Genomic DNA, 22,209 nt, shown 5'->3' on the forward strand with positions numbered 1-22,209 from the left:
CACATGGTCCTAAGTATTCAGACCCTTTGCTGTGACACTCATATATTTAACTCAGGTGCTGTCCATTTCTTCTGATCATCCTTGAGATGGTTCAACACCTTCATTTGAGTCCAGCTGTGTTTGATTATACTGATTGGACTTGATTAAGAAAGCCACACACCTGTCTATATAAGACCTTAAAGCTCACAGTGCATGTCAGAGCAAATGAGAATCATGAGGTCAAAGGAACTGCCTGAAGAGCTCAGAGACAGAATTGTGGCAAGGCACAGATCTGGCCAAGGTTACAAAAAAAATTCTGCTGCACTTAAGGTTCCTAAGAGCACAGTGGCCTCATTATTCCTTAAATGGAAGACGTTTGGGACGACCAGAACCCTTCCTAGAGCTGGCCGTCCGGCCAAACTGAGCTATCGGGGGAGAAGAGCCTTGGTGAGAGAGGTAAAGAAGAACCCAAAGATCACTGTGGCTGAACTCCAGAGATGCAGTCGGGAGATGGGAGAAAGTTGTAGAAAGTCAACCATCGCTGCAGCCCTCCACCAGTTGGGGCTTTATGGCAGAGTGGCCCGACGGAAGCCTCTCCTCAGTGCAAGACACATGAAAGCCTACATGGAGGACTCCAAGATGGTGAGAAATAAGATTCTCTGGCCTGATGAGACCAAGATAGAACTTTTTGACCTTAATTCTAAGCGGTATGTGTGGAGAAAACCAGGCACTGCTCATCACCTGTCCAATACAGTCCCAACAGTGAACCATGGTGGTGGCAGCATCATGCTGTGGGGGTGTTTTTCAGCTGCAGGGACAGGACGACTGGTAGCAATCGAGGGAAAGATGAATGCGGCCAAGTACAGGGATATCCTGGACGAAAACCTTCTCCAGAGTGCTCAGGACCTCAGACTGGGCCGAAGGTTTACCTTCCAACAAGACAATGACCCTAAGCACACAGCTAAAATAACGAAGGAGTGGCTTCACAACAACTCCGTGACTGTTCTTGAATGGCCCAGCCAGAGCCCTGACTTAAACCCAATTGAGCATCTCTGGAGAGACCTAAAAATGGCTGTCCACCAACGTTTACCATCCAACCTGACAGAACTGGAGAGGATCTGCAAGGAGGAATGGCAGAGGATCCTCAAATCCAGGTGTGAAAAACTTGTTGCATCTTTCCCAAAAAGACTCATGGCTGTATTAGATCAAAAGGGTGCTTCTACTAAATACTGAGCAAAGGGTCTGAATACTTAGGACCATGTGATATTCAGTTTTTCTTTTTTAATAAATCTGCAAAAATGTCAACAATTCTGTGTTTTTCTGTCAATATGGGGTGCTGTGTGTACATTAATGAGGAAAAAAAATTGAACTTAAATGATTTTAGCAAATGGCTGCAATATAACATATATACTTTCTGAATACTTTCCGTACCCACTGTAGTCTTAGTATGTCATGGAATGTTGTCACAGACTCTTTAATGTTTCATTTTTCAGATGATGATAAGCCTTTCACTCGGAGTGGAGTCTTATCTACCATGAATGGCTTGTATGACCCCTTTGGATTGCACCTGTTACTATACAAGGGAGGTTACCATTGAGGGAACTTACCAAACAGGTGAGAGCTGGGATTAAAAAGTACAAAAGCCATGCTTTAGTTAGTACAGGATTTAAATTAAATAAAAATATGAAGTTAAAAAAACTTAAAAAACATTTAACTCAACTCTCGCTCAACTCAGATTTATTTATATAGCACTAATAAAAACAATTGTTGACCAGGGTACAGTGTAACAAACTAACACCCTGTACACCATAAATTACAGCGCAAAACAAACCAGATACAGCACACATCAATGACAATTAAAAGCCAAAGAAAAAAGATGGGTTTTGAGTTTTGTTTTAAACTCATGTAGTGTAGAGGCAGTTCTAATAAAAACAGGTAGACTATTCCAGAGTTCTGGTGCAGCAACAGCAACAACAAAGGCTCTGTCTCTTCTTGATTTCAGTCTAGCGCGAGGAACGTTTAACTGTCTCTGGTTGGAAGACCTAAGAGACCTTCCAGGATTATGATCAGATAGTAAATCAGTAATATATACCGGAGCTAGACCATTCAGAGCTTTAAAAACCAGCAGCAAAACTTTAAAAACAATTCTGTAACGAATTGGGAGCCAATGCAAAGATATCAATGTGCTCTCGTTTACGCACACCAGCAAGTAGCCTAGCAGCAGCGTTTTGTACCATTTAGAGACGGTTAAGAGATGCTTGGTTAATACCCATGTATAGGGAATTACAATTATCAAGGATTGTTGAAATAAAAGCATGGATGACCCTTTCAAAGTCCTTAAAAGAAAGAAACGGTTTTACTTTATCTAAGACTCTAAGATGGAAAAAACTGGTTTTGACTACCGTATTAATCTGTTTGTCAAATTTTAGACCATTATCAAAATACACACCCAAGTTCTTCACTAGTGGTTTCACACATGAAGACAAATTACCAAAATTTAGACAAGGGGAGGTAGCAGCTTCCGAAGATTCAAAGACTATAATCTCTGTTTTGCTTTCATTGAGGCGAAGAAAATTTAAGGACATCCAGGCCTTAACATCTGCTTGACAACCCACCAAAGTATCCCAACCCAAATGATCAGATCCCAGGGGCAGATAAATTTGGGTATCATCAGCGTAACAGTGGAAGGAGATACCGTGTTTCTTAAAAATTGACCCCAGGGGAAGCATATACAAGGAAAATAAAATCGGTGCGAGAATGGAACCTTGGGGGACACCACACATAAGAGGAGCAGCATACGAAGTAAATTCTCCAATACCGACAGAGAACCTTCTGTTATTAAAATAGGATTGAAACCATTTAAGGGCATTTCCCTGAACGCCCACCCAGTGCTCCAAACGAGAGAGCAGAACAGAATGGTCAATAGTATCGAATGCCGCACTCAAGTCTAACAGCACTAACACAGCAGATTTGCCAGAGTCGAGAGTCAGTAAAATGTCGTTTAGAACTTTAACCAGTGCTGTTTCTGTGGAATGTTTTTCTTAAAACTTGATTGGAACACTTCAAAAATATTGTTATTAAACAGAAAGCTCTCCAGTTGGTGAAACGCTATTTTTTCTAAAATTTTTGACATAAAAGAAAGATTTGAAACTGGCCTAAAATTAGTCAGCATTGTCAGGTCTAAATTAGGCTTTTTGAGAAGTGGATAGACAATGGCTTCATATCATCTGGAACCATAGCTGTTTCGAGACAGCAGTTCATAATCTTTAAAACAGTAGGCCCAATCACCTCAAAGACTTGTTTAAAAAATCGTGGGGGAAGAACATCATGGGGGATCCAGAAAGTTTAAGCTGGCTTACAATATCTTGTAAAGCCAGCAGAGTTACAGGCTCAAACAGACTCGGGATGCTGGTACAGGATGGGGGAACAGAAGGATCATGTCAAGAAAAGGGGATATTTAGCCTGATATCTCTTATCTTGTCCACAAAAAAATTAAGAAATTTGTCACACATGGCTAGAGTCTCTGTAGGGAAGAGACCAACTGAGGAGTTAACAGCAGCATTAATAGTGGAAAAAAGTGCTCGTGGATTGTGATGATTCTTTTCAATCAGATCTGAGAAGTACTTAAACTTTGATGTTTTAACCGCTTTCTGATATTGTATCAGATTGTCCCTTAGTATTTCATATGATACTTGCAGCTTATCTTTTTTCCATCTTCTTTCGGCCCTTCTACAGACCTGTTGAAGAGCACGAGTATCATTAGCCAGGGCTCAGATTTTGGTTTATGTCGGTTGGCTTTTATGGGAGCCAAGGAGTTTAAAATATTTGCAGAGATAATGTTGAAATGATTAAGACAATCCACACCACTCCAATTATCACAAAGTAAATCAGAAGATTGAGACACCTCCTTAAAAGCAGCTGAAAACTCAGAACAGGTAGTTGGCGTGATCATACGAGACCATCGAACAGCCTTAGTAGGTCTTGTAATATTAAAGCTGATGGGGACTCTAAATGTAACGGGCTTGTGATCAGAAATAACATGGTCATCTATTGCAACATCACAGACTGATAGGCCATGTGAAAGCACTAGATCAAGAGTGTGACCATGGACATGAGTGGGAAAATTCACAAGCTGTATCAAATCAAAAGAGTCAATAAGGCTCAGAAATTCTTTGGCTAATATATTAGCTGGGCAACACACATGTATATTAAAATCCCCCAGAATTAAAAGTCTATCAAAATTGGGGATAATGCTCCCTAAAAAGTCTGAAAACTCATTATTAAAGTCTTTGCGAGGTTTAGGTGGACGATAGATGACTGAAATCGCCATTGGATTATCCAATTCCAAAACAAATAACTGAAGTTCAAAACTAGAATAGACATCAGTCGTTAACATCCAACAACAACAGTTCTGTTTAAAGTGCATATTGCAGATTAATTTTTTTTTCTCAAGATGAATATATAACCTTGTACGAAAATACAATATAAAAAGGTACTGCAGGATTTAAAAATGCTTTGCAGGACATAAGGGCACAAATTTGGTAGATAAAGCGACGGTCTCTGTAAAAAACGCTTTTTTTTTTTCAACGTTGCGTCATTTTACGTCACGAGAGGAAGTCAGTCACCGAGCTCTTTGTTGACTCAGTGCAGGTTGGTATTCAGTAACAGCGGTCGTGAATCAGTGTGTTTTCGGTAGTTTTTGTATTTTAATTTATCATTGTCATGGCGAATTATTGTGTTTGTGGAGGTTGCACAAACTCCAGCCTGTCAGGACATCGAGTCCAGAGGTTTACTAACAAGAAAAAGGATGGTGCTATCTTCCGTGCCGGGGTGTGTTTTGTGCAGGTGAAGAGACGGGACTTTCACTTCTACATCTGCTTCGAAAAACGCGTTCACTTTAGACCGGAGGATTATCATCCCGGCTATATGATGGAGTTCAACATTGTAATACTACTGTAAATGATGATATTAAATGAATAAACTTACACACGTGATGCTTCTTCACCATTTTTACGTGAATCATTTTCAACACTGGTGAATGCAAATTATGTACACAAATGCATACAGTCTCACACTCACACAAAACAGTTTTGAATTATGTGCTGGTAATGTAAATACTCAATTTCATTCATGCCATGTATGTACACTCAAGTTCACTCAACTACATACTCACGACATCATACATCCTCACACTATCAGTGAATCGGCACGGAATAAACATAACACAGAATTAATGAATAAAGGATAACATGAAACCCATACAATAACACTATGCTGTCTGTGGTTCGCCGGCGGGAGACATGATGGTCATGGATCCATCAGAGATGCAGCTCGACGAAAATGTGAATTGTGCACCGTAAGTCTTTTTTTTTTTTTTTTTTTTTTTTTTACATTTGCTAACTACCAAATCAGTCGTGATGAGAAACCTTTATATCATGTAACATTAGTGTGGACAGATATTAACGAGTGTGACATAGGCTATGCCTGATCTAAGTTTATTAGTTCACTTTAAAATGTAACTGATGATCTTACTAATAAAATTAAGTGATTTTAACTTATTTTGAGTAAGTTTGTTGACCTTACTGAGTTTAACTAAGTAAGGACAACTTTTTAGAACTGAAAGATATTAAACTCAATAGATTCAATTATCCACTATTTAAAATAAAGAGTAGTACGAAATTTTTTTTGAGTGGTCATGCGCCGTTCTACCTGTAGGTGGAGTCAATTTGCAACGTATTCTGAGGGGAGAAGCACATGGAACGGTGAGTTGGTGCTTGTTTGTCATATTTTAAAATTTCTGAATTGTTTAATATACATTAATCGATAATGTAATATAATCGGATTAAACAATTTACACAGGGTGTGATGTTATATTATTGAAATTGTTGAGTGTGTTTGATTGTGCTAATCGAAATTAGCAGTTAGCGTTTGCAAGTTACTGGTCTTTGGCTGCATGTTTTGAATAAAGGAACGTTTTTTTATGTTTTAGATATTTTTATTATGTGTACAATGTAGACTGGGGAAAACTTTACTAATTACTCTACTGATTTATATTTGGATGCTAGTTTAGGTGTGTTGTACAGGGATGTTATAATTTGTTTGTTTTTTTATTTTTTTTTATTTTAGATTTCTTAAGATTAAAATGTTTGAAGACTACACAATGGTTCGTAATTAATTTTTAAATCTATATAGTAAGAATTATTTTCTTAATTTTCAGAGCTTGTTTTGTGGAACGAGACGTGTAGATTAATATAAGGCTATTTTTCTTCATTTGCAGGATCTGTTTTGTGGAATGAGATATGCATTGGAAATGTAAGTAGCCTGCTGTATTTTTCCTTTGAAAATAGAGCTCTACTACTGTAGCAATGTCGCTTAAAACATGGAAGCTGCACCAGAACTAGTTTAATTCTATGCCTTCACACTGACTGTTTGTTTTCATTAAAGTTATTTAATTAATTGAAGGGGTATTTAACATGAAATCATTCTAAACATGTTGATACAAAATAAACAAGTATGCCTTGAACACACTAACTGTGAACCCAATATACATTTAACTTTTATTTTCCCTGTCACAGATCAATGCAGAGTTCAATCACATCACAATCAGAAACCTCAATCAAGAATTCTTCTCAGCGCTTTATCAACTTGCAGCTTGATTTCTGGAAATTTGTGCAACAAAGAAAGTGGCAGTTGAAAAGAGAGTTTCTTGCGCAAATTAAATCTATGGTAAGCTTGTCAATGCTTCTTTCTTAATCAAAATTCTGTTACTGTATTAGCTCAATTTTATATTTCATTCAATGTTGTAACATTTATCAGGGCACTGATGTCACTGATTTTTTTTATACTAGATTTTTTTGCTCATTTGATATTTCAGTCTATTTTTTTTTTTCACAGCACTGTCATCACTGCTAAGTGCACAGTTCTTCATGGCTTTCCTCTTATTCTTAGAGAAGAAACCTCTGATTTTTTTTTAAACAGTGCTAGTGTAACGGATGCCAGCTAGTAGTCGCTGTGCGAGTAAACCTCACTTCTCTGATCTCAAGAGATGCTCTAGCAACTGACACTGAAGGTTGCAGCCTATAGCCTCCTTGTTAGAGCGTCCGACTCCCATGCCGGAGACCCAGGTTCGAGGCCCATGCAGAGCGGGGCCAGTAGGATCTGGGCTAGAGGGGTTACACTGACAGGTAACTTTCTCTGTATATTTCATTATAAACTATGATTCCCCACACATACATTACATATAGGCATTCAATATGCTTCATTTAACTCTCTTATCTTGGATCAGACATTCAAACTCTGCATTTGTTTCATTTCTTTTTTCTTTTCTTTTTTTTTTTTTTTTTTGTCCAGCATTTTGTTAAATGCAAGTTCTGTCATCATTATACAGTTATTTTTTTATTTTTATTTTGTCTATCTTCCAGACAATACTTTAAAGGGTTAGTTCACCCAAAAATGAAGTTTCTGTCATTAATTACTCAGCTTCATGTCGTTCCACACCCATAAGACCTTCGTTCATCTTCAGAACACAAATTAAGATATTTTTGATGAAATATGAGAGGTATATGACTCGTCCATAGACAGCAATATAATCATCACTTTCAAGGTCCAGAAAGGTACTAAAGACATTGTTAAAATAGTCCATGCGACTGCAGTGGTTCAACCTTAATGTTATAAAGCAGCAAGAATACTTTTTGTGCACAAAAACAAAACAAAAATAATGACTTTATTCAACAGTTTCTTTTCTTCCATTTCATTCTCCTACGCTGTTTACGTTCAGTGCTTCCAGGTTCTACATCAGAATGCTGGCTCAGTATTGGCTGACGCTGTTCACGTGAGCAGCATGACGCGTGTGTGATGCTGATGCAGGAGCCAGCCAATACTGAGCCGGCATTCTGATGTAGAACACGGAAGCTGTGGACTGTGTTTACTACGTCAACAGAGTAGGAGACTGACAGGGAAGAGAAGAGATTGTTGAATAAAGTCATTATTTTTGCGCACAAAAAATTATTCTTGTCGCTTCATACCATTAAGGTTGAACCACTGCAGTCACATGACTGTTTTAACGATGTCTTTATTACCTTTCTGGACCTTGAAGTGGTAATTAAATTGCTGTCTATGGAGGGGTCAGAGAGCTCTCGAATTTCATCAAAAATATCTTAATTTGTGTTCCGAAGATGAACGAAGGTCTTACAGGTGTGGAACGACATGAGGGTGAGTAATTAATGACAGAAATTTTCATTTTTGGGTGAACTAACCCTTTAACAACCATAATTAATCTCTGTTAGTTGTATGTAGACCTGTTACTTTGTAATATGTACATTTGTGATTTTAATTTGTAATGTAACCAGAATTGTGATATTGCTGTTCCCTTTTTATTAGGACTGCGATTGTGACACACCCTTCTTGAGGATTCTGACCGTGATAACAGAAGACAGCCAGGATTCTTCCTCCACAAGAACTACATTTGGAGTCTTCATGCACAGCATTATTCTAGACTGAGCCATTGTCATGGATGAACTTGAAAACCTTCCAGGTGCCATGTGGCTAATTTTTGGGCTGATATGTGTCAAATTTTGAGTTTTTCTTTCCCTTGGACACAATTCTCTGAAACCAAAACTACATTCACTTAAAACCCTTCTGTTGATGTAAGCAAAGGTTGTTTGAGATCGTTAAAGGCTTAGTTCACCCAAAAATGTAAATTCTGTCATCAGTTTTTCACTCTCATGTTGTTTGACTTTGGTTAGTCTTTCAAACACAAATTTAGATATTTTTAAAGAAAACAGGCTGGAAAACTTTTTGGATCTTTTAAGTTTTGGTTACCTGGACTTTCAGTTGGAGGGACAGAAACCTCTCAGATTTCATTAAAAATATCTTCATTTATGTTTCAAAGTCTAACCAAAGTCTTATGGGTTTGTGACATCATGAGGGTGACTAAATGATGAGAGAATTTCATTTTTTTTTTTTTTTTTGTGAACTATCTCTTTAATCTTGTGGTTGCACTAAAGTCAACATTCTTTTTAATTAAAGTGTTAAATTGTCACCTGCCAAAGTTTTTGTCAAAATTAAGCTAACATTGATTTTTGTTTCATGGTCAGCTATTCAGTTTCTTGTCAAAAGACTGTTAGTATTATTGGTTTATTCATCAGTCATGATTTGTAATCCATATTGTTACATTAATGAAAAATGTTTAGAATTTAGGGGTGCCAGAATGGCATTGTTTGGTACATTGTAGTGTCTGAAGAAAATTGATGAGCAATAAATAATGTTTTGCCTAAGATCTGTTGTTGCTTTTTGTCTTAACTTATATTTTTTAGTTCAGCTTACTTGAAAATTTTAAGGCAATCGGTTTCCTAAGATTTTCCTAGTAATGTGAACACTAGTAATAAGTTAACCCAACTAATGATTTTGAGTTAACAGAACTTAACCAACAAGTTCTCTTTACTTAACTGAATTAAGTTATGACAACTAAAAATTAATACACTACTTTACTGGTTTAATACACTACTAGCCTGGTTTCTCCCAAGGTTTTTTTCTCCATTTAAACACCTATTTGCCACTTGTCTGCCACCTGATGTCACCTGATGGAGTTTGGGTTCCTTGCCGCTGTCGCCTTTGGCTTGCTTAGTTGGGGACACTTGACATTTGACTTGACATTTGATATTCAACAGTGCTTTGATCTGCCTGCATTGACACTATTCTTTTAAGAGCTGCTGTGCAGCCAAATAATGTACCAGTTATCAATGTAAAGCTGCTTTGACACAATCTACATTGTAAAAAGCGCTATATAAATAAAGGTGACTTGACTTGACTTGACTTGGAAATTTTAAGGCAATCGGTTTCCTCACTTTTTTTTACTAAGTAAAGTCAACTTGTTACATTTTACAGTGTTTGTGTTATTAGTAATCAATACTCCTAGATGACCAATACTAGCTTTGCTATTGCCTGATACATGATAATAATCTGTACAATACTGTGATCTGAGCACAGTGTTACATACCGTTAGCTAACGTGTATATATCTACAAGCTAACTGGTCTCCTGCCCTGTTCTCCACTGCTTCTCCTCACACCACTGCTCAATTCGTCTCCTCTGACCGTTGTTCTGTCTAATCCTGGCCTGTCGCTGCTCTCTTGGCCGCACAGCAGGCTAATTGTATGGCTGTGGTCTGTCACACGAGTGTGAATAAACATTTACAATTTCCTCAGTGTCCGATTTGTCATTGCGATCCATTGTTTTCCTATTGTTTATATTGACCACGCTTCCGATTTGGCATTTTTAAGATGCGGAAGTAATATTTTCTCAAAAAACGACTTCAGAAGCCTAAGTAGCGTATTTATATGTGTATTTTAAAGAAAATCTAGTTCCTACATTATTTTTCTATACATTGAATCACTGAAGCTCTAACCTGCATTATGCCCTTTAAAAATAGAAGCCAGTCCTCCTCCACAACGTACTGAGCGTGTAGAGTTTAAAAAAGTGCAATCAGATGGTACCAATTGGGAAAACGGGCTCAAGTCCCCTGGAGTAAGCCAAGTTTCCGTTATAAACAAGAAGTCTAGACTGCGTGAAGTAAAAAAGTCATTGAGGATAACCGTCTTGTTTGTCACTGACCTGGCGTTGACGCCGCCTCGGTGCAGACAGGACGAGTGACTCTTTGGAAGTTGATCCAGCAGATCCCCGACGATCGGTGTATTCCACGCATACAGTGGTTCTAGCGAGCACCCCACAACGAAGCGGCCGTGTCCTGCCACCTTCCCCGCCTTTTACGGCGCTTCCTTCCCGGCAAAGGACAAGGCAGACAGCACAGATAGTCCGGTATAGTCACCAGAGGAGAAGCAAACTGTGTACCACACTGGATACTCGGAGTAACTCTTCAGTGATGACTTTAATGTCAAACAATGTTTGACGATCATATGTTAAAAGTGGTGAAACATTTTGTAAACATTTTGTAACATATTAAAACAAATAAACGAGCAAGTACAACAGACAGCGGACGGCAAGCCATACACACCGGCACCATCACCACTGCCGTTTTCACCTAGTTAACCACTACCAACATAAGAGCCAGCGGCAAATTCCCAAAGGACTGGCCGAGATAAAGCTGTTCTGGGTGGGTACATGAGTGCTGAATGGCCACTGATGTCCTGGAGCTCACATCTGCAAAAACACCTAAACAAATTTTCAAATAGGCTTATAAGTTGCATATTTGAGGTCTAAACAAATACATTCTCACCTAAAAAACTCTTAAAACTACATTCTGTGATGCAACAACAGTTTGCCAGAGAACATGGAGGTAGAGTAGAAAAAAATAAAAAAATTCTCTCAAAGAATTCAGTCAAAGTTATTGCTGCTGTAGGATACCTGAAGGTGACAGATCAACATGGTCACACAAATGTTAACTTCTTATTTGGAAATCTAAATTAGCCCCAGACAGACCTCTCACGCCTCTGCGTGTTGTGTGCCGTCGAGCTGCCGGGCTGGAGCGCGGGTTGTCATGGCAACTCAGCGCTTGCTCTGAACTCTAGGTGTGCGGTCCCCTTGCCTATTCTCCATTGTAGCACCCTCCCTGGTGGCCACCAGGAGAAGTCTACTTTGGTGAAATAGCTTGCGTGACTTGAGGACTGAGGGCTTCTCCTTCAGGGAACCAACCTGTGTCGTCCCCTGAAAAAAAAAAAAAAAAAAAAAAACTGTCCATCGCAGGAAGACAACGCCACCCGTCTTTGCTGCTGTTTAAGTGGTCGGTGAAATATCACCCCTTGAGACGGGCGACCCGGAGATAGGTGGGTCTGCTCTCCCCCGAAGGAGGAGGGCCAGGCAGAGAATCCTTTGAGTCAAAATTCTGTTCTGCACTGGAGTTACAGTGGTACCAAAATTCTAAAAAAAAAACTAAGAAAAAAAAAGAGCAGTTCCTCTATTTCTGGGTTCAAAGAGGGCACGGAGAGCAGTGGGAGGCCAGAAACTTCACCACGCTCATCCTCCTATTTTATCACCAGCGGGCAGCAGCGCACAGTTCGAGTACGCAACCAAGCCTCCTCACGTGGCCCCTGCCCAAGCGTGGAACCAGGTAAGTGTTGCACAACACACTCGATCCTGCTGCGGGCTGCGTCTCTGTGTTCCACTTTGCTGCCTCACTGTGGGTATGCCTGTGGTCTCCTTGGTCCCGCTTGCACGGTCTCTGCGAGCCTGCTAGCACTCCCCAGTCCATATTGCTGGCTATGCGATTCAGTTCGCCCCAGCATCCCCCCAAGTTCACGGGTGTCCAGCTCACTGCAGTGAAGCCTGTCGATGCCCATGTCTTACGAGCAGAGATCGCAGTCCTACTAGTGAAGGATGCGTTAGAGCCGGTCCCTACAGCCTATATGAGGAGGGAGTTTTACAGCACCTACTTCATTGTACCCAAGAAAAGCGGTGGGTTACGACCGATCTTGGACCTGTGAGTTTTGAATCGGAGCCTTCACAAGCATTTTCGAGTGCATCCGTCCCCGAGATTGGTTTGCAGCGATCAACCTGAAGGATGCATACTTTCATGTCTCGATTCTCCCTCAACACAGGCTGTTCCTGCGTTTTGCGTTCGAGGGTCAGGCATATCAGTACATGGTCCTGCCCTTCGGGCTGTCTCCTGTGTCTTCATGAAAGTCATGGAGGGAGCCCTTGTTACCATGAGAGAGCATACTCAACTATCTCGACGACTGGCTTATACTAGCTCAATCTCAGGATCAGTTATGCGAACACAGGGACCTGGTGCTCAGCCACCTCAGCCAGTTGGGCCTTCAGGTCAACTGGGAGAAGAGCATACTCTCCCCTGTGCAGAGGATCTCTTTTCTCGGTATGGAGTTGAATTCGGTCAAACAGACAGCACGTCTCAAGGAAGAATGAGCTCAGTCCCTTCTGAACTGCTTGAATATGTTCAAGGGCAGGACGGAGGTCCCACTGAAACTTTTTCAGAGGCTTCTGGGTCATATGGCAGCCGCAGTGGCAGTAACACCGCTAAGTGTGCTTCATATGAGACTGCTCCAGCACTGGCTTCACAGCCGAGTCCCAAGATGGGCGTGGCAACGCGGCACGCACCGAGTGGCAATCACTCCAGTGTGCCGCCAAGCCTTCAGCCCGTGGTCGGACCCTTTGTTTCGTCGGGCAAGAGTGCCCCTAGAACAGGTGTCCAGGCATGCTATGTTGTTCACGGATGCCTCTGCATCGGGTGCCATGTACAACAGGCATGCAGTGTCAGGGGTATGGACGGGCCCCCAACTGCATTGGCACATCAACTGCCTCGAGTTGCTAGCAGTACGTCTTGCACTGAGCCGCCTGAAGAGGCTGACACTGACAGAACTCAAAGCATCAGGACCTCAAACTAGCTCTTGTCTGTTACGGAGGCCAGCAGAGGGGAAAGGCTGTCTCCAAGCAGAGGATGGCCCACTGGATAGTGGATGCAATCGCCTTGGCTTACCAAGCACAAGGTGTTCCCTGCCCACTCAGGTTGTGTGTTCACTCTATGAGAGGCGTTGCATCCTCCTGAGCACTGGCTCGTGGTGCCTCGCTGACAGAGATTTGTAAAGCTGCAGGCTGGGCGACAACTAACACGTTCACTAGATTCTATAGCCTTTGTGACAAGCTGGTCTCCTCCTGTGTTCTCTCCTCAAACGGGTAGAAGTACTGTGAGGCCCGGCTCAGTGTCGGCTTGCTGCGCGTCTTGGGCGCTTTATTGTCCAGAGAGTTAAGGCAGAGAGAGACAAGGCAGAGAGAGACAAGGCAGAGAGACAAGGCAGACCCTGTTGAGTCCTCCATTACCCTTGGCAGCCGTACATGGCGGAGCGTCTGGTGCCAGGCCTATATTTCGTTGCATCCTTCAGAACTGGGTTTAGGCTGGGTACCATATGTGTTTCCTGCAGGGATCCCATATGTGTATTTTTCCATGGTTGCTCCTAAACGGAAGCCTGTGTTTTTCCCTTAGGAGAACCCACCTCTTATGAGGTCAGAGTCACCCCAGTAACTTCTATTTGAGTACAGCCCTACAGGGTTAGCCCATATGTACATCTCCAAATAACTCCTTTGGGGAAGAATGTGGCTTCCGCAGCATTCCTTTCCCAGTGGAAAGGGCACACTTCCCAGTGTTATCCAATAGTCTCACTGAGTGGGTTGTGCGGAACAGCAGTGATCGACACTCTATGTGTTAGCCCTGTCCCACCATCCCATTAGGCAAGGGAGAGCAGGAGGCTTGCACAGGGCACTGGAAGGGGGCAGCGGCTGTGGCGCTTTGGTAGGGATTCCTATTTGTCGGTCTGTCTGACGTACGTCAAACTAGACCGACTGAATGGGAACATCTCAATTACAAAGGTACGTACGTCCCGTCACCACAGTCGCTGTACCCCGCTGCGCGGCTGGCTCACCTGCTCAGCTCCTCAGCGAAAACCTAAAGATGCAATGCACCTGCTGCTCATTATATACCCATGCTGCGAGGCAGAGCATCTGCTGCAAATAATTGCATGCCAATGTGCATTGGCACGTGTTAGTTACACTCAAAGTAGATTGGCCTCTCTAGCGAGATTCCTATTCGTCAGTTTGTCTGACATACGTCTCCGTTACCTTTGTAACCAAGACGTTCACCTGTACAATGGCCATATGTGAACTTAACCCAGAAGACCATGGATCCAGATCTGAACCTGCAGCATTCCTGGGTGCCAGTTTGTGGCTCATAGGCCCACACTCCACAATTCTTCTCAGACTTGGTCTGAATTACAAGAATCATTTGAGCTTGTGGATCCAACCTCAGATTCTGAAATATACCCAGAAGAGTCTTCAAACCTTACTGATGTTTCTAAGTTCACATGGAACATGGAGATTTAGCAGATGCTTTAGTTTTAACACTCTCATCAAAGCAATAGCATGTCTGATTAGCATCTATGTTAGCTGCTGAGAATGGCACATCTACAACAAAAATCCTTTTGGGGAAGATCTGGAGAAAGCAAAAATCCTTACATTAATAAAATGCTCAATATGAGAGTTATCCAACAGAGTTTCCCTTTTGCAAATATATATATTTCCATATATTTATGATCAATATATTAAATTGTTAAAGGGCACCTATTATGCAAAATCCACTTTTACATGGTGTTTGGACATAAATGTGTGTTGGCAGTGTGTGAACGCAACCACCCTACAATGATAAAATTTGACAAAATTTGAATGAGATGTTAAACAGAGTTCACTATGCACCTGAGCAGAGAAGGCATGTCTTACAGAACATATCCATCCATCATAGACACTTTCACAAGCCCTCAAACCCTCATGGAAATGCAGACTGAACATCTCCATGGTTTTGCACTATGCACAACAAAGAAGGAGCAAATCTTTTCTTTATTTTCTCCTCTCCATCATTAGTGCAAAAAGCTCTTCAGAATCTTCTATGGTGTGCGACCATGACGTTTCGCGACAGTTTCAAAGTGAAATGTCCAGTGAGTGGCACTAAAAGTGTGTTTAATTTTTTTCCAGAATAGATGAATGTGAAGTTCTGAATTGAATGTCTGGTGAGTGGCGCTAAAAGCTTAATGCTCCATCACGTTTAATAACGTACACCTACACTAAACCTACCCGATAGTGTTAACAAAAGCAAACGTGACATAAAAACGCAACCGTAACCATGGCATTTTAGCTTGTTTTTGAACTCTTGTCTTTGAGCTCTTTTACCGTGACTCGTCTTTCTCAGGATTCGTACCCGAGCTCTTCGCATCGCAAGAACAATTCTGTACCAGCTGAGCTACAGAGAAAGCTTATTACATCAGTAAAACATATGGAGCTGGGTAAGTAATGCAAACTCTTAAATATATTCATTTACAAATCATGCACTATGGTAAAAAGTGTTTTGAGGTTATAACATAATCGTGCAAGGATTGATAATGGCATAATATTGGTGGATCAATTATTTAATTCAAATGGTTTTCTTTTTACCTATAATGAGTTTATGGCACATTATAAGATTCCTGTATCACCAGGGGACTATGCAAAAGTTTTTTGTGCAATATCTTCTAAAGTCTGCATGCAGTTCAGATATAAGAAAAGAATTAACATTCAACAATGGTTCCCATCTACTATAATTAATTCTTACGTAGGTGATATTTGTTTTTCTCTTAACTCAAAAAACAGATCTATAAGAGCATTATTTCAACGAAACATTATATCTTTGCCTTATATTTACTCATATTGGAATCGGTTGACAGACAATATTGCTTGGAAAAAGGTCTGGCTTATACCTAATTAATATTTAATTATAAACAAAGTCAAAGAGGTATCATTTAAAATTATACATAGGATTTACCCAGTGAAGCATTACCTTGTAAAATTTAAAAGTGATATTGATGTTAAATGCACATTCTGTGACAATTGCCCTGAAACTGTGATTCATCTGTTTTGGCACTGTCAAGTCAAGTCAAGTCACCTTTATTTATATAGCGCTTTTTACAATGTAGATTGTGTCAAAGCAGCTTTACATTGATAACTGGTACATTATTTGGCTGCACAGCAGCTCTTAAAAGAATAGTGTCAATGCAGGCAGATCAAAGCACTGTTGAATATCAAATGTCAAGTCAAATGTCAAGTGCATGTCCAGTTGTAAGACTATTTTGGCAAAATATTTGTGATTTTATGGCAAAAAAATATTGATGACCAATCTGTGCTGTTATGGAAAGATGTATTATTTGGTCTTATGGAGGACTGTAGAGACAAGCGTAGCCAGATTTATATATATATAAAAAAAAACTGGTCCCACTTTATATTAGGTGGCCTTAACTACTATGTACTTACATTTAAGTTAATCATTTGATACAGTGCACATATTGTGTACATAAATGTTTTTACATTGTACTTATATTTTAAAAAATACCTGCATGTAATTACATCTGTAATTAATTTCTGTAACTACATTTATAATTACACTGTTGACCCATCCCTTTCACTTTAACCCACCCTTAAGCCTACCCATACCACCAAAAATGTCGCTAACCTTACCCGTATACAACCAAAAGTGTTTTGCAATACAATATGAACACAATAAGTACACTGTAGGCTACTTGTTTTTTGATGCAAGTACATAGTAGTTAAGGCCACCTAATATAACATGGGACCAAAAAACTTTATACTCTTATTGGCAAAATTCCATATTCATAAATGCAAGTTTTCTTGCGAAAAACCCTGTTTTATATCTTTCAAGAGAGAAAATTAACATTATATTTACTCTATCTATGAAGCAAAAGGCAGTTAAAACTTTGAAAATGTGTAAACTTTTCAATATTTTTATGTAGATTTAAATTAAGCCCCCTTATAGTGTACTTTTGTTTGTTATATGTATGATGTTATACATTGTACTTTGATGCATCTGTAACACTTTTTCTAGTTAATAAAAAAATAATTTTGCAAGGAGCCAAGTCTAGTCAAATTAAGTCACATTTATTTATATAGCACTTTTTACAATGCAGATTGTGTCAAAGCAGCTTTACAGTGATAACTTACAGTGATAACTGAAACGCTACCCAGGCTCAGTCGGGGGGCCAGTTCTCCTCTGGCCAACAGTGAACAGTGCTTGATTATGATTCAGGCAGCTTTACAGGTCATAAGCCCGATTGGGACACATGAAAACAAGTCTTTATTAATCCATAATCTGGCCCTGTAATCATAATTGTGTGTGAAAACAATTAAAAGTGCTTGCTGTTTTACTGCCTAGGGTTAATTTCTGTTAGAAACTGCAGTGATATGTACGTATTGGCACGTATTTTACATTTTGCAAAAATATTGACACTGGTACATTTTCCCAGTGAGCCTGTGTTGTCATTTTCCGGGGGGCAATACAAGGCAGGCTTTGCTAAAACGTTGTTACTCAAGGATGGATCTGTACCAATTGTTTGTGATCCAGCTTCACCTCCAGAAGAAGTAAGTGTCACACTGTTTATTTTTTATGATTTTTGTGCAAATCGCCATTTCATTCGATGTGCTTGTTAGCCAGTTCCACAACAAATGCAGCTAAAGCTATTGTTAGAGCATGAGCTGTTAAAGCTTCACCTTTCTTCTGGAAAGGGGGCCGGGAACAGCAGCTCATTTGCATTTAAAGGGACACACACAAAAATGACGTGTTTTTGCTCACACTCAAATAGGGGCAAATTTGACAAGCTATAATAAATTATCTGTGGGGTATTTTGAACTGAAACTTCACAGACACATTCTGGGGACACCAGAGACTTATACTACTTATACTTAATCTTGTGAAAAGGGGCATAATAGGTGCTCTTTAAACTATATTGAAAAATATACAGAATAATATATTGTGTTAATATATTATAATATATTAAATAATACATAAGAAATTGCTGCTTTTCATATATTGAACAATTTGTGACAATATATTTACTATGTTATACTAATGTGTATTTACGTGAGTTACTTTCACTCAATTTCACTCATGTAAAGTTGGGCAAACGCTAATTGAGCACACACAAATTAGATGTTGAAGCAAGAATTTTTTTTTTACAGTATGTGAAAACTGATTGCCTTAAATTTGTGAAATATTAAAAGCATTCAATGACCTACACTTATGATCAGTGATAAACCTTGGGATGATATCTGTGAATTAGACTGCATGATGATGTCACCATCAGTAAATAACCAAATAACATTATTTTGAACTAAACTAATTTGTGTTTGACCAATTAGTTTGACCAATTTACTGTGTAAAAGTAACTCACATGAATACACCTTAGTTTAACATAGTAAATATATTGTAACATATTTTTCAACATATGAAAAGTGGCAATTCCTTATTTATTATTCAATATATTGTAATATATTAACACAATATATTATTCTTAATTAAATAATTAAGAATTATTTAATTTAATATCAATCATAAATATATGGAAATATATTTTCTTTGTGTAAGGGTTAAAAGCATCATTGCAGCTCACAACCTTCCTCAAAAGAGTGTGTTGATGAGACAGTTATATCAAATTCAAAGAAAGGAGATAAGAAGGGAAGTGGGAGCTGGAGAGAAGAAATAGTGATGACGAGATTAAGGTTTGGACATTGTACACTAAATAAAACCCTTAAAAGGTTAGTTCACCCATAAATGAAATTTCTGTCATTAAGTACTCACCCTCATGTTCTTCCAAACCTGTAAGACCTTCATTCATCTTTGGAACACAAATTAAGATATTTTTGATGAAATCCAAGGTTTTTTTTTTTTTATCCCCCATAGAAAGCAACGTAATTACCTGTCATTCAAAGTCCAGAAAAACATTAAAGACATCGTTGAAATAGTCATCGTGACTACAGTGGTTCAACCTTAATGTTATGAAGCGACAAGAATACTTTTTGTGCGCAAAAACAAAACAAAAATATAATAATATTAAATAATAAATAAAATAAATAATAATAATAAATAAAATAAGATTTTATTCAACAATTTCTTCTCTACCTTGTCAGTCTCGTACACAGTTGACACAGTGAAAGCAGTGCAGCGCTTCTGTGTTTACGTCTGAACGCAGACTCAGTAATGGGCAATGCTGTTAACATGAGCAGCATGATGCATGCGTGTAATGCTGACGCAGGAGCCAGCCAATAATGAGCTGGCTCCGCATCAGACTTCTTCCTGACAGTAAAAGCAGCAATTTGTCACAAAAGTGCAGACTCCGTAGGAAGACCGTGAGTGATTAGGGTTTCATTTGGGACAGGGCCCAGCTCTGTGTCACTCGTCCACATATTATCTTTCTTTGCAATGATGCAATGTCTGTGTTAAATGTATTGTTATATACATGTGATATTATCTTGATATAATCATATTATGATATATTTTCTTAGTTCAATTATCCATATTTTAGTCATTCATTTTTCAATTTCATGCCAGGGAAGTAAGAACAAGTCCTGTACAGTTTTATAAAATAAACCCACCCTCAAAATCCTTACACCAAACAATGTAGTTTTGCAGGAATGTTTAGCAGAATAGCTGCCAAGCACCACATACAGTAGTACTGATGAAGTTATGACACAGGTGTGTTTATAGAGCTTTTTTTTTTTACAACAGTTTTGAACACAGCTCAGCCACTTATAGCCAAAAACCAGAACTATACATTTTATAAAACGTGGAAAATTCTAGACTGTTGCTATTCTCTTTAAAAGCAGACATTCTGCAAAAATCACTCTAAGAACACAATGAACAGTCTTGAAAGAGGTGAGAAAACTCCCAAGGATAACTGCAAAAAAGCATACAAACTGTGAAATGGGTCCTAAAATGTACACAGCTTTTTAAAAAATCACATAATGTAAATAAGTTGTGGATAAGAATATGTAAATAAGTCAATTTTGACAAAAAATGTCAGATAGAACTTTATAATTCCAAGGTGACCATTTTCATTTTGGTTGAAAATCAGTTGAAATGTCATCAGCTTATTTGTGACTGAAAAAAAAAAGTATTGTTCAATGTTACAAATTGCTCCTATGCAGTTTCTCCTATTTTAAATGAAGTTACAGGGAGCATTCAAAGGTTTAGAACTAAGTTATTTTTTGAAAGAAAACTGAAGTAGCATTTAATTTGTCAAAAATGCGTTCAAAATATTGCCAGTACTTCAGTCTTCTAAAAAAAAAAAAAAAAAAAAAAAAAAAATCCTTGTGTTACATAATCCTTAAGAAAAAATTCTAATATACTGATTTATTTTTTTTAACACCATTAAAATAGTCTTGCTGCTTAATAAAGTGTAGAAATGACAATTCCAGTTACCAAAGTACAAGTTTCAAGTTAAATTTTGGTTTTAAAAATGACACATCTCTCTACTTTTGAGAAATGAAGGCTATGTCACTCCTGTCTCAAAAGAAACAATCTGGATCTAACCAAGATAGAAAAAAAAAAGAAAGAAAGTGAATAGCACAGATCACAACAACATCTAGATACTACACGAGAGTACCTAGTCTGAGAAATTGACTTATCAATGGTTCTCAGCTGGCAGCTTCATTAACTGAACAGCTTCATCTGCAACAGAGAAGAGAAGTGTCATGCAGTCACCAGCACTAGCACTCCATTTCCCAGCATCCCTCCTGTTCCTCATCTGCGCACATTCATCTATCACCATGGACACTAACCACCATCACAGCTGCACATCTTTTGTTAATCTCCCTGTTTCTACATCAGTTCCTGTTTCAGTTCAGTTCATTGTCCGATCACCGTTATGATATGTTGTTACTTTTACCTGTCTACTCGTTTGGAATTATTAAACTTCGTATATTTGGATATTGACCTGTTCTCCTTTGTCTTCCTTTGTACGCAACCTGACAGATGATCGGACCGCCCGAAAAGGATGAGAGGGCAATAATGCTCGTCCTGGTATAGGAGAGCCAAAACCTTTTTTCGTTTTCCAAAGACTTTATCTGTTTGGCCGTCACCAGCTCCCTGGATGACGAGACCCTAAAGACCCTGTTCTGGATCGGGGCTACATTCCATCAACGTCTCGACCTACCAGACACCACCGGACTTAACTGGAGAGAAGCTGTCATTCGGTGTTTGGAGAGTCACGACATCGGAGGATGAGGACTGGCTGATCAAGGAAGTTCCATCTCCCACCCTTTCCCACCCAGCATCTTCATCTTCATCATCGTTTCTGAATGGTATAGGTGACTGTAAAGACTGCATATTACTCACTGTTACGCCGTAGATATCTTCACCACCTCCATCACCCCAGAGCTTAGCCAGTCCTCCAACCATGCCGCTGCTGGAAGTCCACAGCCCTGCGCCGTCTCCGTGGGAGCCCCGCTCTGACGTCGAGCCACAGGTCGTGTGTCCACCTGCAGCACCATCACGTGAGGATCCTGCGGCTCCACCTCCGGCCTCTGAGATCCTTGTTCCATCTCGGCCTGTCGACCTGTCGGCTCTGTCGGGGCTCCTCCCACCTACGGCTTCTCCGGGTTCCCTCGTCCTGCCGGCTCCCCCTTGGTCAATCGTCACACCACTTCCGTCACGGACTTGCGGTCCGTCCACTGCACTCCGTCCCTTCCCCCCTAAGACTTCAGCAGGTTCCTCCTTCCCCTCTGTGTCGCCTCTGTCCTCTGTCACGCCGGATCCACCTCAGCCCTCGGGTACTCTGGCTACGCCTTCGACGGTCGTCGCCGCGACATTGCCTGAGTCTCCAGTACCAGCGATGTCGCTCATCTCCATCGCCTCTCCGTCTGCGCCGGTGGATCCATCGGCCATGCCTCCGTCAGT

General features: G+C 39.8%; 1 protein-coding gene and 1 long non-coding RNA gene across 2 annotated transcripts in view; one reads left to right on the forward strand and one right to left on the reverse strand.

Moving 5' to 3' along the window:
• Positions 1-22,209, reverse strand: part of gdf11 (growth differentiation factor 11) — an 82,256-nt gene that overhangs the window by 45,204 nt on the left and 14,843 nt on the right. The gene's annotated exons all lie outside the window — the stretch shown is intronic.
• Positions 1,370-9,517, forward strand: LOC127522730 (uncharacterized). The gene is made up of 8 exons (XR_007932664.1): positions 1,370-1,593; positions 2,544-5,335; positions 5,695-5,741; positions 6,106-6,142; positions 6,257-6,291; positions 6,555-6,705; positions 6,874-7,163; positions 8,359-9,517. It is a non-coding gene; the product is annotated as an uncharacterized LOC127522730 (long non-coding RNA).

This window comes from Ctenopharyngodon idella, chromosome 11 (assembly GCF_019924925.1).
Source record: "Ctenopharyngodon idella isolate HZGC_01 chromosome 11, HZGC01, whole genome shotgun sequence".
NCBI lineage: Eukaryota > Metazoa > Chordata > Actinopteri > Cypriniformes > Xenocyprididae > Ctenopharyngodon > Ctenopharyngodon idella.